We start from the raw sequence: 15,423 nt of genomic DNA, 5'->3' as shown, positions 1-15,423 counted from the left end.
TCCATTTGGACCAAAGAATTGGGGGAGCATTGTGAAAAGGGGGGGAAATCCCATTGCAATATTGTCAGAGCCCAGGGTGCTGTTTCGAAATGCTGCTACGTTTCCAAGCGGCCTACTAGAAAAAAGGAAAAGATCGGCACCCCCAGGAAGCACTTTGAACCGATTGGAACGAAAGGTTTGGCCTCCCCCCCCCACCCCACTCCCCCCAGCAGACTGCTTTTTGGAATTCTGTGAAAGGATTCAAAATGTTGGCATCTCGTCTGTCTGGATTTGGGACCAAATGAAAGGCAAATGCTGACAGTTTGGCTGGACGCAGAATCCGTTTCCCAGCCCATCTCGAAACGACGCACTTGCCGGATGATTTTTTTTTAACTAGGTCCTATTTCAAACCACTGCTGCCGGCCAGGCTTGCAGGAGCCTCTGCACTTCTGCTAGCTCCAGCCACAGCTCACAGCATCGTTAAGGATCCCAGCCCCTCAGCCAATCTCTTTGCCCACTGCCTTCTGAGGCCGTGACTAATGCGTGCGAGCAAAGGCGGCAGTGGAGTCAGGTCAAGCAGAAGCAGCTGCTTTCTGGCTCTGAGCACACGAGGGATAAAAAGGCAAAATGTGGGCTGTGGAGTCATGTTCCCACCTGAAATTCTTGTTTGTATTACAGCAGATGCTCCAAAGGAGGCCGGGGGCCCATTGTGCTTGGTATTCTACAGAAAGGAGGTCAGAGCTAGCCCCTGCTCTGAACAACTCACAGTGTAAGTAGCCCAGAGCAAGGGCGGGAAGAAAGGATTCACACAGGGAGACAAGCAACTTGCTCATGGTTACGTAGCAGGTCAGTGGCAGAGCTAAGACTAGAATCAGGGTGCAATCCAGTCCCTCGTCCAGGTCATTAATAAAGACGTTGAATAACACCAGCCCCAGAACCGAGCCTTGTGGCACTGACTGCCATCCAGATATTGAACCACTGACCACTACCTGTTGGGCCTGACTGTCAAGCCAGCTTTCTATCCATTTGATAGTCCAAGGCTCCAATCCATATCTCCTTAACTTATGGACAAGAATGTTGTGGGAGACCGTATCAAAAGCTTTGCTGAAGTCAAGGTATATCACATCCACTGACTTCCCCACGTCCACAGAGCCTGTTACTTTGTCATAGAAGCTAATCAGATTGGTGAGGCAGGACTTGCCCCTGGTGAATCCCTGTTAGCTACTTTTGATCACTTTCCCCACTTCCAAGTGCTCCAAAATGGATTCCTTGAGGATTCGCTCCCTTGTTTTCCCCAGGGATTGAGGTAAGGCTGACTGGTTTATAGTTCCCTGGATTGTCCTACTTTCCTTTTTTAAAGATGGGCACTACATTTGCCTTTTGCCAGTCATCCAGTATCTCCCCCAGTCTCCAAGAGTCTTCAAAGATAATGGCCAAAGGTTCAGCAATGACCTCTGCCAATTCCCTCAGTACCCTGGGGTGCATTAAATCCAGACCCACGGACTTGTGCACATCTAGTTTTTCTAGATAGCTCAGAACTTGTTCCTTCCCCACAGGTGGCTGCCCTCCACCTTCCCACACTGCATCGTCTAGGACCGTCATGGGGAAGTTGACTTTGTCCGTGAAGACTGAGGCAAAAGAAGCATTGAGTACTTCAGCTTTTCCTGCATCATCTGTCACTAGGTTACCTCCCTCATCCAGTAATGGCCCCACTCCTTCTCTGATAACCCGTTTATTGTTCACATGCCTGTAGAAACCCTTCTTGTTACTCTTCACATCCCTTGCCAGCTGCATTTCCAATTGTGCTTTCGCTTTCCTGATTACTGCCCGGCATTCTCCAGCCGTATGTTTATACTCCTCCTTAGTCAACTGTCCACATTTCCATTTCTTGTATGCATCCTTTTTGAATTTAAGCTGCCTAAGGATTTCCCTGTTGAGCCAAGCTGGTTGCCTACCATGTTTGTATTTCTCACTATGCAGCAGGATGTTTTGTTCCTGTGCCTTCAGTAAGCCTTCTTTAAAATACTGCCAGTTCTCTAGAACTCTTTTCCCCTTCATCTTCGTTTCCCAAGGCATCCTGCTCATCAGTTCTCTCAGGGAGTCAAAGTCTGCTCTTTTGAAATCAAGAGTCTGTATGTTACTGCTCACCCTTCTTCCTTTTGTCCGAATCCTGAAATCTACGCTCTCGTGGTCGCTGCAGCTCAGGTTTCCTCCCACTCCTATCTCTCCTACTAGTTCGTTCCAGTTTGTGAGCAGCAGGTCAAGTTGCGCATGGCCCCTGGTCGGTTCCTTCAGCACTTGTACCAAGAAGTTATCCCCAACATTCTCCAAAAACTTCCTGGATTGTCTCTGTGCTGCTGCACTGGTCTCCCAACAAATGTCCGGATGATTGAAGTCTCCCATGAGAGCCAGGGCCTGTGATTTGGAAGCTTTTGGGGCAGGCAATGACTCTGGCAGCTACCAACCCCCTGCCCCATGCCCAGCTCAGCCCTAGATCGTTTGAAAGGGCTCTGTGTTTCAAAGATCTTGCCCTATTCCAGGCCCTAGAGCATGTCCACCATGACCAGAAATTGACAGCAGCAGGAGGTGGCCCTGGGAGTATCAATCCCTACACTTGCAAGCAAGGCTATGGAATTGGCCAGCAACTTGGGCCCCCAGCCCCATTCTGGCACCCTGCTTATAACCTGATTAGTAGATGGAGGTTTCATGTAGCCTGAACCTGAACTATTAAAACAGAAGTAACTTTAGCTGGGACCCAAACTGTGAGACAGGAGTATCTGTCAGAGAGCCCAGGGAGGGGATCCTGGCTGACCTCCTCTCTAGCCAATGATGTTGTTACCAGTCCTCAACCGTCATGAGTCAAGCCCTCCAAAAGTAGGAGTTTGGCTTAAATATAAAGGCTGGGAACTTCCTCTTTGCCCTCCGGCTTTTGAGTCTCTGGGGTGTGCTTGCATCGTGTTTCCAAGTTTTCGCCAACATTTTCAAAAAAATGTTGAGAGCTGCAATTTCCACCAGCTCCCACATCCTCAAGAGCACCAAGAAAAAAGACAACAAGAAGTCCTGTGGCACCTAACAGACTAGCAGATGTTTCAGAGCATAAGCTTGTAAGCTTATGCTCCAAAATATCTGTGAGTCAAGAAGGTGCCACAGGACTTAGTGCTGTTTTTGAAGATACAGACTAACACAGTTACCCTTCTGATAAGAAAAAAGGGCAAGAATTGTGGAAATTGGCCATACTCTGATTGCAAAGATTGGCAGAGACCCCTCTGCAGCATGGGCCATAGGTTACTGGCAGGTTTCATCTAGAATAAATAGGGGATTTTCTCTAACTTTAGGTCTCTAAATGATAATTTGTGGGTTCCAGAGGGTCTCGGTCTGCGAGGGTGTCGGCTGAGTGAGAGTCTTGTGGCCTGTGATGTGCAGGCAGTCGGACAGATGGGCATGGTGGTCCCTTCTGACCTTAGAGCATGGTTTCCCAAACTGGGGGGGCGTGAAGAAATTCCAGGGGGGGGCACGAGGCGACCCAGCCTCCCCGATCATCCCCCCCACCCAAAGAAAGATCCAGCCTTTGCTTCCAGCTCTCACCCGCCCCCCCCCGCCATTTTTCATGGGTGACCCCATGTAGCTGCTGTAAAAAGCAGGCAGCCGGCAAAGGCCCGTGTTTAGCCGGCTGCCTTCTGCAAATGAGAGTGAGTGTGGGTTGTGGGGGAGGAGGAGGATGGGGTTAGATGGGGGCTGAGGGTGCCTGGCTTTGTGAAAGGGCAGCAGAGGGGCTCAGGTGGGCAGCTCGCAGGGCTCGAGTGGCCGACTAGCTTGCAAGACTCTTGCGGCTCAGGCGGCTTGGGATGACGGGTGGGTGGCTGGCTTGGCAACGTGGGGCTTGGGCAGCCGGCAGGCAGGTGGATGGCTGGCCCCAGCAGCATGGGGCTTGGGTGGGTGAGTCCGGCAGCACAGATGTCAGGCAGGTTTGCAGCTGGTGTGGGCAGCTCTGGAGGCTGGCATGGGGCTCAGGCAGCTGGCCAGGTGGGGCTGCACCAGGCAACCACAAGGGGCCAAGAAAAATCATTTGTGCTTGTGTTTAATTTTCAATAACATTTTTATATCAAGTTTGTGTTTATTTCAAATTACTGATTGAGATTTTTTTGTCCAAGGGGGGTTGGATGATGGTGAAGGAGGGGTGCGGCGTGAGGGTTTCTCAGAAATCAAAAGGGGGCAGGAGGCCAAAAAGTTTGGGAAGCCCTGCCTTAGAATCTCTGCGCCCCACGGAGAGCAGATCCGCCTGGGTCACCGGCAGCGTGCAATTTGACACAAGAAGTGGCCTAGAAATTCTCCTCACTCATCAGATCTCTTCATCTGGGCTTGATCCATGGCCCTGGGAAGCCCAAGGCCCCACTATTTCAGTGGGCTTTGAATGTTCAGGGTGCTCAGCTGACACTCAGAACTGCTTTTTTCTCCCTGCAGCCCAGCTGTGCGCCAGGGAGCTGAAGTCTGCTGCAGCTCAAGCATCATCAGCGCAGCTGGCGACTGGTTCCAATCAGCAGCACCTTAGCGAACTCGCTGCAGCTGCACAGAGTTGCTATTGGCAGCACCTGGCAGGGATGGGGTTCCCAGGTGTCAGTGAGGGCCTGCTTGGGTCCCCCTGGGTCCTTCACAATTGGCACTGATCTGTCAGATGGCAAAAGCCCAGCTTGACTCTCAGGTCCCAGGGTGAGCTTGGAGGGCTGGTTGGCAGAACACACTCAAACTTTAAGAGCATGGACTTTGAAAGTTCTTGTCTGACCTGGTTGTTACCCTAGAAGCACCATCTCTCTTCTGACTTGCAGCTCTGTAGCTAAACCGAGCTCCTCTGCCTTTGTAAAGAGGTAAGCTGTATTTCCTCTGCCGCAGCAGGACTGCTGCAGAGCCAGCTACCAAAGGGCAATTTTGTGGCTAAAGACTAGAAAACAGCAATAATAGTTGGCTTTTTAAAGCCCATAGATCTGGGAGGGCTTGGCAAAGAAGGGCAGTGTCCTTACCCCCCATTTCACATGGGAGGAAACCGAGGCATGTGGTAGGAGTGTGACTTACATGAGGTCACCCAGCCAGTCAATGGTAAAGACAGTAATGGAGCCAGGTCTCCTGTATGACAGGCTAGTGCTTCATGCCCTAGCCTGCTCTGTTCCAGGAGAGGAGCAACGTTTTTCAGCCACCCCCCCCCCCCCCGCAGCTCCTGAAGGGATGAAGCAGCGGAGAAAATGAAAAATAACAGGAGGGAGGGAGTGATCCGACCATCTGGGAACCAGTAAAAAGTGTCGCCCCAGGTTTGGGGCTCAGATTCTGATTGGTCTGTTTCATCCAGATTGGCTGGCTCAGCCCTAAGGTAACGGAGTCTGGTGGAACAAGCAGACAATCTGTGTTCGTAGGGTGCCTGGGCTTTAAGTCCACCTCTCTTGGTTGCCCCAGTTGTCTCCCCGTGTCCTGCCTCAGTTTCCCTAGTTGAAGTAAAGGGCTCGTGGCTTTGGGGGAGAGGGTAGATTAGCTTGCAAAGACATGAAACGTGTGGTCCCTGAAGCACAAAAGCAGCTGTGTGGGAAGATGGTGAGTGTGCAAACCAAAGAGGGGGTTGATTTTTTGTACTTGAAAAGAGTGGCCATTAACCCTCCACCTGCCGTGCCCCACCTCAGCTCCCAGTGAGACAGAGCCCAGAGAAATCAGATCAAGGCAAACATCTCTTTACATCTTTCTGGCCCTTGACTGGAGCATGAAAGAGGCTGCCAGGAGCCACAGATGCAAAAGAAAAACAGAAGTTTGGGTCAGGCAGGGATTTCTATCTGGTGGTTTTTTGTTGAGAAATTTTCCCGACCTCTTTCATGATTATGAAGATTCAACCCCCCCACCCCCACCAGCTTTTTTTTTTTTTCCCCTCTCCCCTCCTTCTTTCACATTTTGCCATACGGATAGCTGGGAGCTGCAAAGCATGTGACGATAGCTTCCATATAGGGGCAGGAGCAAAGCAAGGCCGGGTGATGGACGCCCTTAGGCCAGACTTGCAGACAATATATACCTACTGCACAATCTAAAACCCTTCCCACTTTCACAGAGAGAACATCAGGCAGAGCAACCAGAGAGAGAAAGTCCTGCTGCGTTAAGGTAAGTCACTCACCCTTTTGCTTAACAAGGAATTCTATCTGGATGGGAGCAGAAAGCTGGAGTCAGGCTAACTTCTGGAGAAGGGCAGTTAGTGGGATGTGTATTGCTGGCAGCTCAGGGTTTCTGCAGAAATTTGCAGTTTTGGTCATCATCTATAAGGTGTGTGATCTGCCTGTGGGTTGTGTGGCTGTGCAGCAGGGTAGTGCAAGATAAAGGGAAGTTTTTCTATTAAAAACGTACCCTAAGTAGCTGAGCACATCATGCAATCTTGGGCTGTTTGTTTTACCACCAGTGGTTTTGCACACGCCGTTACCCCTTTTACTGCTCCGAGTGACACCTGCCCTGGGAGGCTGGGGCTTGGTACGCCTTAGCTAGTTACCCAACAGCTTCAAAAGTGTTTCCCGCACATGAGCGAATCCAGTGCTGTTCAGAAGGTTCCACAAGGGTCCCAACCTGGTGAACCGGCTGAGTGTCTTTTGCATATATTGGAATTTTCATCACTGGCTGCTAAGAACATTCTGTGCTGAAGTGTCTGTCGTGTGCACGTGTTTGTGTAGGGGCTTGTGTACCAAACTCACTGTGGTCTTTCTGTTACAACACGTCTATTCAAAGCGGAGGGCAGACCGCCCACACTGTCAGGGTTTGCTCATTTGCCCAGGTAATTGAAGACAGCTGTCTGTTGTGTCGCCTACCTACTGGGTGGAAAGCATGCAGTGTTTTGAATCTGCATCCGACTGTGCTGGAGGATGTTATGGGGAAATGGACAGCAGTGATGGTGTGGGGGGACGGATGCTATTGGAAACATGGAGAAAGCGCCCATAACTGGAGAGAGCCGTAAAGTCACTAATGAAATTAACCGATTATGGGCACAGAACTGTTACACCAGAAAAAGAAGCCCCGGGGGAAATCACATCTGACCTCTCTGGTCACAGGAGAGGTCCTACTGTAAATGTAACTCTATCCATTGTGTGTGTGGCGGGGGGAGATGGTGTTTAGAGGGCTAATAATTAATTTTCATAAACAGGATCTTAGGTAAGTCACTGCTTTTCTGTGCCTCAGCTCCCCTGCTTATGCAACGAGGGTAATGCTATTTTTGCAGCTTTGTAAAGCACTTTGGAATCTAATATGCGAAGTATTGTTAGTATTTATAATGGGGGCAAATTTTAATTTCCTCTCTCATGAGGACCAGTGCTTTCCTACCAGGACAGCTACCGTCAAGTCAATGGGAGCAGCGGTGCAGTAACTGCTACTCTGAGTAAGGATATCTGGATCTACCCCTAAATCGTTAATGAAACAAAGTAATAAGCTGTAAAAACATCAAGGGAATGGGAGGCATCATACCCCACTGCAGCAGAGATGGAATTGCTGGGAACGGCGTGGAGATCAGTAGGTTATTTGGTGCAGTAACTCTGCTGTCATTGCTATCTGACTGCCCTTTGAGTACTAACCTGTCTGTTCAGTACCACGTTAGGGCTAGTAGAACCGCCTACACGGTATGCTGCTAGTCTTTGGGAAAGTACCAAAGCTGTCCTTTACATAGGCAATGATAATTATACATGTTGTTATGAATAGGACAGTGATCTTGATGGGGCAGAGAATTTTGACACATGCCTGCGTCTGTGTGTGTCACTGAATTCCAGATGATCTGCCCATGTATTTTCACAGCCATAATAGAGTTATGACCCCATGGTGCAATCCTAGTTTTGTGTGGGTGGGGGGGTGTGTGGAATGGGATTTGAAGGGGAGCCACACAACGCCCCCAAATATACTGTGCCCAAGACACTGGCCTGCAAAGACAGCGTCTCAGGGCTGGATGGCAGGCTCTTTGGAATCGGAGGGCTCTGTCTGTAGCTGCACACTATGAGGAGTTGAGCTTTTTTACCGTGAAACTTCCTGCTATGAAATCTCCTGTGCACTGCAGGAAACTCAGCCCGGGTGTAATGCCATTGTGGGCAAGGGATTTCATGCATATTTGTACTGGAAGTCTAATTCCCTGAATTGCTCAATGTTACCAATATCAATCATTAGCACAAAGGTGGGGGAAATGAGATCAGTTTCCTCTCTTGGTGTTACCCACCTCCCAGGCCATCAGGGCAAGGATTTCCCCCCGACCCCCACCTGCCCTGACCCCAGGAGGTACAGAGCATTTTGCGAATGTGCCCACAGCTTGCAGCTCACTTGGCAGAAATTCGCAAGGGGTGAGAAAATGTGGACAGGTCCCAGGCAGAGCTTTCAGGACTGCAGTAGAGGGGGAAAAAATCCTTTGACCTGGAAACTGAGCACCTTTGGCTGTGGGTCATTAGGCGGAACAAGGAGAGAACCTCACTGAGTCACTCAAGAATAAGCATAGGTGGAACATAGCTGGTGAAATCCTGGCTCCCTTGAAATCAGGAGAAGTTTTGCAACTTGACTTCAGAGGGGTCAAGTTTTCACCATCAGGGCCAGCTGTGCTGCATGTAAATGGCTGTCCCCACTGGGACTGAGAAGATGCTGCATTAACCTGGAGACTTGGCTTTCGCTCAGAGCAGCCTGGTAACCTTAAAATTGGACCGTGGGGCGGGGCGGAGTGGGGGATTTTCATGGAGAGGGTTTTTTATGGAGTTAAATGCTCTTTGAGTGTTTCCCCATTAAGTAGAATGAAAGGGGTGATGCCGTTAAAACTCCGTGCATGTCTGCAAACCCTTGTTCTCTCCATTTCCCCAGCAGTGACTCCTTTCAGAGATTCCCTGAAATTGTCCAGACAATATGTGATCACAGACCCCTCCACCCCTTCCCTCCCACCACCATGGCTGTGTCAGTGGTGGGGCCTTCCTGGGCATGTCAGATCACAAGGCTCTTCCACCTCCAGCTTCTAACAGATCACTTGCTCTGCCCAGGGAGCAGGGCTGGCTCATTCCATACTGTGCTTGTTTGGCCCAGTTTCTAAGGGCTCCAGTGAGAAGGCACCACCTCACTTCCCCATTCAGCAGTCTGCTAGTGCTCGCCAGGGCTTGCTTTGTTCAGTTCCCCCATACAGCCCATTAGCTGGAAGCAGGTCAGCGGGAACCAGGCAAATTCTGCCTTGTTTAACTGTGGAGCTGTGCAGGTGCAGGTGCAGGAAGCTCCTCACTGCACTGGCTGCGTTCCCCCAGGCCACCTAGCCTGGCCTACGCCTAAGACCACCACCCCGTTATTGCTTCCCTGCTTGCGCTTGCTTCTGCAGCCCATCACTGAGGCTCAGCAGAGCTGGCAGGAGGCTCTCGCCATTGCCCCATGCTCACTCCCTCTGTGAAGCTGGAATCGCAGGCTGCTCTTGGGACCCCAGCTGAGCTTGCAGCTCCAGGGAGCCTTTGGGATTTGAAAGCCCCAGCCAGGCGCTGAGCGGGGCTTGGCAGGATCTCAGTGAAGACAAGGAGAGGTGACAAAGCCCAGGAGAGCTTTCACCCCAGCTGTGGGTAGCACTGGCTTGACTCAGCCTTCTCTTTCGTAAGACCTTTCCCTTCCCCGAGCTGCTTTGCAACTCTGCCTCCTCCTTCCCCGTCCAGCTTCCTCTCTGCTGCAGTCGGATGGAGGACCTTGCTCGTCCTCCAAACACAGATGAGCTACAGCCTCACATCCCTGAGATATTGGTCCTGTTACGGATCCCCACAGCGAATTCCCCCACCCCTGTGGGTCAGCCCTCCAGGACCGTACGGGTGTGAGTAGGAGCATGCCGTGCACCAACAGCGACACCTCAGAGCAGGGCCTGACCCACCCCACCTAGCTCCAAGGAGAGCCCTTGGGCAGGAGCGGCACAGACCTGTGCCTTGGGCTTCAGCTGCCTGATGGAAACGAAGTTCCCTGCTGGCTCCCACAGCTGCCTGGGTTATACGCTAGCCATTAACCCTGGAAGCTGTGGTGGCTCTAACTGCTGGTGAGGGCTGGTCCCGTCACTGCACAGCAAGAGCAGAAGATGCGACCCCACTAACAACCCTGCAAATGGGTGCGGGGGGAGGCGACTGGCAGCAGTGCCAGTGTCTGCCTCCCTGGGGCGCCTTGTGGCACTACCTGTTCTGCCACGCAGGGCTCAAGGTGGCGGAGACTCAGCCCGAGAGCTAGGACATGCCCGTTCCACCCAGGCACCTCAGGTCCTCCCGCCAAGCGGGGCTTCCGGCTCCCATATCATTTCCCTCAGCATCCCCCACGGGGCTTTCCTGCTCTTCCACCATTCCCCTTGGCCCCCTGCTGGGCACGGCTCCCTGCCCCTGCACCATTCCCCTCAGTCAGTGAAGCTGCGGGGAAGTGACTGATTGCTGGAGTGGGATGTTGCTTAAAGATGGTCACTTAGATGCCAAAGTGTTTGCTGCTGATTTTAGCAGACGCCTCCAGAACCTATCACCAAATGCTTCCCACATGGAATAGCTACTAGGGAGACTGGGAACCAAAGCTGGACCACCAGATGCCTCTGAAGGGACCCCAAGCATGAGCATTGCTGTTGTTTTTTGTATTATTTTCGTGGGAGTCTGGCCACTGACTGTACCATGACCAAGACACTTGAATTCTGATATAAATAGAAATAAATAAAATAGAGCTTGATAAATTTTTGGAGGTTAGGTCCATAAATGGGTATTAGCCAAGGGTAAAGTATGGTGCCCCTAGCCTTAGTCGAAGGCTGGAGACAGACGGCAGGAGACAAATCGCTTGATCATTGTCTTCGGTTCACCTCCTCTGGGGCACCTGGTACTGGCCACTGTCGGCAGACAGGATACTGGGCTGGATGGACCTTTGGTCTGACCCAGTGTGGCTGTTCTTACGTTCTTAAATGCCCCACAGCTGACTGTCCCTGCCTCCCAAGAGTCCCGGAAGCCTCACTTATCTCTCATGGCTGCCTGTGGTCTACCACAGAAATGGTGGGGTTTACACAGAATTCAACCCCACCACAAGGACTTTGGACCTGATTGTCATTATATCATTCTAAAATCTGGGGCCAAGGTTTTCACAGTCAGTTATTGATTTCCGGGTACCTGACGGGACACACGCCAGGGCCTGCTATCTGCCAGCAGGGCTGAGCTCACGTCCATCTCCAGGTGAGCTCCCCAAAATTAAGGTTGGCCCAAATCACTTGTGAAAAGCTTGACCTCATTTACGACCACACCTGTGGCAGGGAAGTGACGGCTGAAGCTTCCCGAATGAAACCGAAAGCCCATGTGGAAGAATTAGCAAAGACAAATGGCACAGGGTAATGGGGCAAAAACTGCAAAGCTCTGGGGTCGCCTTTCATTCAGGCAGCTCTCCTCCGTGGAGTTTGCCTGGGTGAAAAGTTCCTGCTACCCAGCAACTTTCTTAATCAAACTGAGCAGCAGCAGGACTGCATGGAACAACAAAAAAAAAGTCTCTCCCACCTCCCCTCTAAACACACGCACCAATAACAGCAGAAGCCCGGGCTTGGAGCCGGCAAGCAAAGAGGCACAGCTGTGTGGCTTTCACAGATACTTGATCGATCGCCTCTTTCTAGCATCCTACCATTGCCTGGATCCCCACATGCATTTTTCATGCCAAGCCCTCCTGGGCAAAGGCTGTCTGTCTGCAAAAACAAAACAAAACCCAACCAAAGCCTCCTTTGTTTCTCTGGTCCCAGGAGCTTGTTTTAGTTAAAGGGCCAATCTATAGATTCAAAGCTGGGCATTTCTTTGCTACATGAAGAAAGAGTAAGCCAACTTGTAGTCTTCCTTAAGCCTTTTCTGATTGGCCTAAAGCTGCAGAATAGTTTGTAAATCAGACCAGGCCCTATAGCAAAATATCTTCCGTGTGAGCCAATGGAGTGGAGCTTGAGCGAGGAATAAACCCAGAGCTGGACCAATCAGATTTAGTTCTGTGGTTTAAAAGTAGCATTGGGGGGGTGCCATGGCCTGTGTCTTTGGGCTACACAGCTGATCTTGTAAGTTAAGCAGCATCAGTCCAGTTCACAATTTAGGTGGGTGACCATATGAGGAAAAGTATCAGAGTGATAGCCCTGTTAGTCTGTATCCACAAAAATAATGAGAGGCACCATAAAGACCAATAGATTTTTTTCTGGAGCATAAGCTTTCATGGGCAGACTCACTTCATCAGATGCCCGTCGTTTGACAAAATAGGTCTCTGCCCACGAACGCTTATGCTCCAAAAAATCTGGTAGCCTATAAGGTGCCCCAGGACTTGCCATTGCTCATGTGAGGAAAGAAAAGTACTGCACTTTAGGAAGGGAAAGTTGGTGGCTCAGTCCTGCTGAGACTGACCCCTGGTTAGAGTAGCTGAACAATCTCCATCTGGCTTAGCAAAGAGCAGGAGCCCAAATCCTGCTCCCAACACGTTCACTGGGTTTTGGTGTCTTCTCTACCACAGAGGGGACAAATTGGATTCATCTGACCCACTGTCTGGCAGACACAAGAAGGCACTGGCCTAGTTTGGCCCTTGTGTGGGATGGTGCTACACTTTGGGGCAATGCAGTGAGAAAGGATCAGTCCCTCCGTGGTACTGGAGGGTGGGTGGTGGACTTGATGTAAGTAGAAGAGCAGTACGTAACAATAGGGACACCTACCTGTGGAACTCACTGGTGCAGGAGACCACATCACCAGTCCTGGGGCTTGTCCTGTGTAGCTGAGCAGTTCTGACTAAACACCTTTGAGGAGCTGGGCCCCCTCCTTTGTGTCATGCCGCAGAGAGCGCTGCGACAATGCTGTGAGCTTGTCTGCCACACTGGGGCAAGCTGAGGAGATGGTGTGATTTGCTAGGGGCCAATCCTTTGTGAAACACACTCGGCTTCCTCTTAAACACTGGCAACACCAGCCCCTCCCCTAAGCCACAGCACCGGGGAAGTTCAGAGGGCACATGGAGGAATGCTCCTTAAGGGGCCTTCAAAGGGAACATCTCTCCCATGGAAACACAAAGGGCAGCGCACCGAAACAGCACTGAGAGCAGGACGCCCTGACCTTCCAGGCAGTAGGAGACAAAACTTTCCAGTTACCTGTGGAAATGTGCCCAGCCGGTTCTGTTATCATCTTATCAAAGGACAACTTCCCCTGGGAGCACAGGGCAAAGATTCCCCTCCCCCCAGCCCTGCGCCACCCACCTAATGTATTGGGCAAACGGTGATGAGTTAAGAATTAACCTGGCACCCCTTGAAACGGGCTTGCGGCTTGCTCAGTTCCTGCAGCCCGGGCAGCTGCCAAATGGCGGATAACGTAATTGACGCTGGCGTGGTAGGGTGAAGGAGCCGAGACTGGCCCTGGGACCGGGGGGAAGAAGGCAGATGCAATAAACACCATCGCTACGCCAAGGGTGTTGTTTACCATTAAACCCTTGTTCATGCAGCCCCCTAGCACAATGGGGCCCCGCCCATGGCTGGGACCCCTGAGTGCTCCCACTATCAGACCACAGAGGGGGCTTGGCCCTGCTGGCGTAAATCTGAGCACTAGAGGCTATTCTCATTCACTGCAGCCTTGCTGGGCCCAGTCCTTTGTGCCCATCATTGCAACAATCCTACCAGGAGTTGGTCTGCAATGCTGGGACCCAGCTGGGGGGATGAGGCAGGGCTGTGGGCTGACCTGCTGGAGCAACCCCTTCATACCTTGGCTTGAAAAACGCTCACTTCCTACTAAACTGCAGCCCCAGCATCTCCTGCCTGAGGTACAAGGTGATTGGAGATCCCCATTCTTTCTGTGGGGACGGTCCTGATATTCACGGCTTCTCCTGAGCTGGGAGCCTGTCACCCACCTCCCCATCCTGACTTTTCACACATGCAGGCTGGCCACCCTGCCTGAGCGGTTCAGGCAGCTCTTTTCTAGGGAGGTCCCCAGAGGCCCGGTGCAGCGCCTGGCCCAAGCAAAGTCTCTCCTTGCTGGCTGCAGGGCTTTTACAGGGAACAGAGGGGAGAAACCTTCTTTGATCAAACTATTTACCTCTGCCAAGCCAGGGACAGCTTCCTCCAGAGGCCCTAAGCCCAAGACATTTGCACAAGAAGCAAATCCAGGGCCTTGCAAAGCACGTGTGTTAGGAAAACAATGTGGTCACCATTCCTCTGTGGCATACCCCTATGTGCATGCAGGTCTCCTGGGTAGTGACTCCCTCCAGGGCAATGAGCTGCCTTCTGCTGGATGGAAGCAGACCAGCTCACGAGCGGGTCCTAGTCGCTGTCCCTGGAGCTCTGCTTTTTGCTTGGCATTAGGCGTAGGCAGGCATCCTTTGTTTTCCAAACATAAGACCGGGGTGAGGCCTGTCTGCTTTAAAAAATGCGGCTACTTCTGGGACACCTGCGTTCTTTAGCCCCTGGTCAGCCGGGGCATTCCATGGGCTGGGCTACCCATGAGCAGGTGTGCCGTACCATATGGTAAATCATCAGACCATGGGGCACCTATACCCCTGCCCGTTGTCTGGAATCGGCCATGCTCCCTTCTGTGTCTAGTCCCTATTGCGTCGCTCAGATGGCAGGAGTTGGCGCTGTATGGAGCAGGACGCGCACGTGTTTCCGGGGAGCTATCGGGGGCACAAGTGTGACAACCAGGGAGCCTTGGATGGCTGGGGACGTGCGGCATCATTGCAAGGGAAAGCATGCTCCTTTCTTTGCTGTGTTGATAGCCGAAGAACCGGGGCCCCTTCCGGGGAAGGAGAAAGCCTTGTGGCAGCTGAGAGTGCTGCTCCGTTCTGCAGGGGGCCATGCTGCCTGAACTGAAGGATCAGCAGTGCAGAACAACTCCAGTTGCTGCCTTCCCTGGGGCAGAGGACAGCAGGAGATCAAAGTTATTGGGGTGACTTTTCAGACCACGGCAGCCCCTCTGCACTGCTCTATCGGCTCGAGGACTCAAAGGGGGGAGATCTGCCCAGCAGGCACCTCTGCTCCCCCTGCCCAGGTGACAATCTTGGCGTCAATGTGTCCTGACTAGTCCCACCTGCTGGAACTGCCTGGTGCGCCTACCAGCAGCTGGACATCCATGAGAGCAGCCCAGAGGCTTCAAGGAGGTGGGGGCGAGTCACCGAAAGAGTTAACCCCAAAGATTCAGCGCCAGGGCCTGGCGAAGCCCAGTGATCTCTGGGCAAAGCTGACAAAGGGGGGTTGATGTAGAAAGCCCTGGGTACCAGCCCCACCTCACCTTGTCATCGGTGGTGTGTGATGGGGCCAATGGCTGTAAACTCCACACAGGCGAGTGCTGCTAGCATCCCAGACCTTCTTCATCGCCTTTCTTCCTCCCTTCTGTGACACCGCAGCTTGCTTTGTCTTCGGGTGCTGTCAGGCTTTCTCCTTCCCTGTCCCCTGAAGTGCCCCGTCCCCTGCAAACCTAGCTACATCCCGAACTGCCCCCTGCACCAAGGGAAGCCAACCTC

General features: G+C 52.1%; 1 protein-coding gene across 1 annotated transcript in view; it reads left to right on the top strand.

Annotated features, from left to right (window-relative positions):
• PRR35 (proline rich 35) overlaps nucleotides 1-15,423 on the top strand; it is a 78,095-nt gene that overhangs the window by 35,386 nt on the left and 27,286 nt on the right. Inside the window, exon 2 of the mRNA XM_075010871.1 lies at nucleotides 6,059-6,108. The gene's annotated coding sequence lies outside the window, so the exon portion shown is untranslated. The remainder of the gene's footprint in view (nucleotides 1-6,058; nucleotides 6,109-15,423) is intronic.

Source organism: Carettochelys insculpta, chromosome 16 (assembly GCF_033958435.1).
Source record: "Carettochelys insculpta isolate YL-2023 chromosome 16, ASM3395843v1, whole genome shotgun sequence".
NCBI lineage: Eukaryota > Metazoa > Chordata > Testudines > Carettochelyidae > Carettochelys > Carettochelys insculpta.
This window is presented reverse-complemented; position numbering and strand designations above follow the sequence as displayed.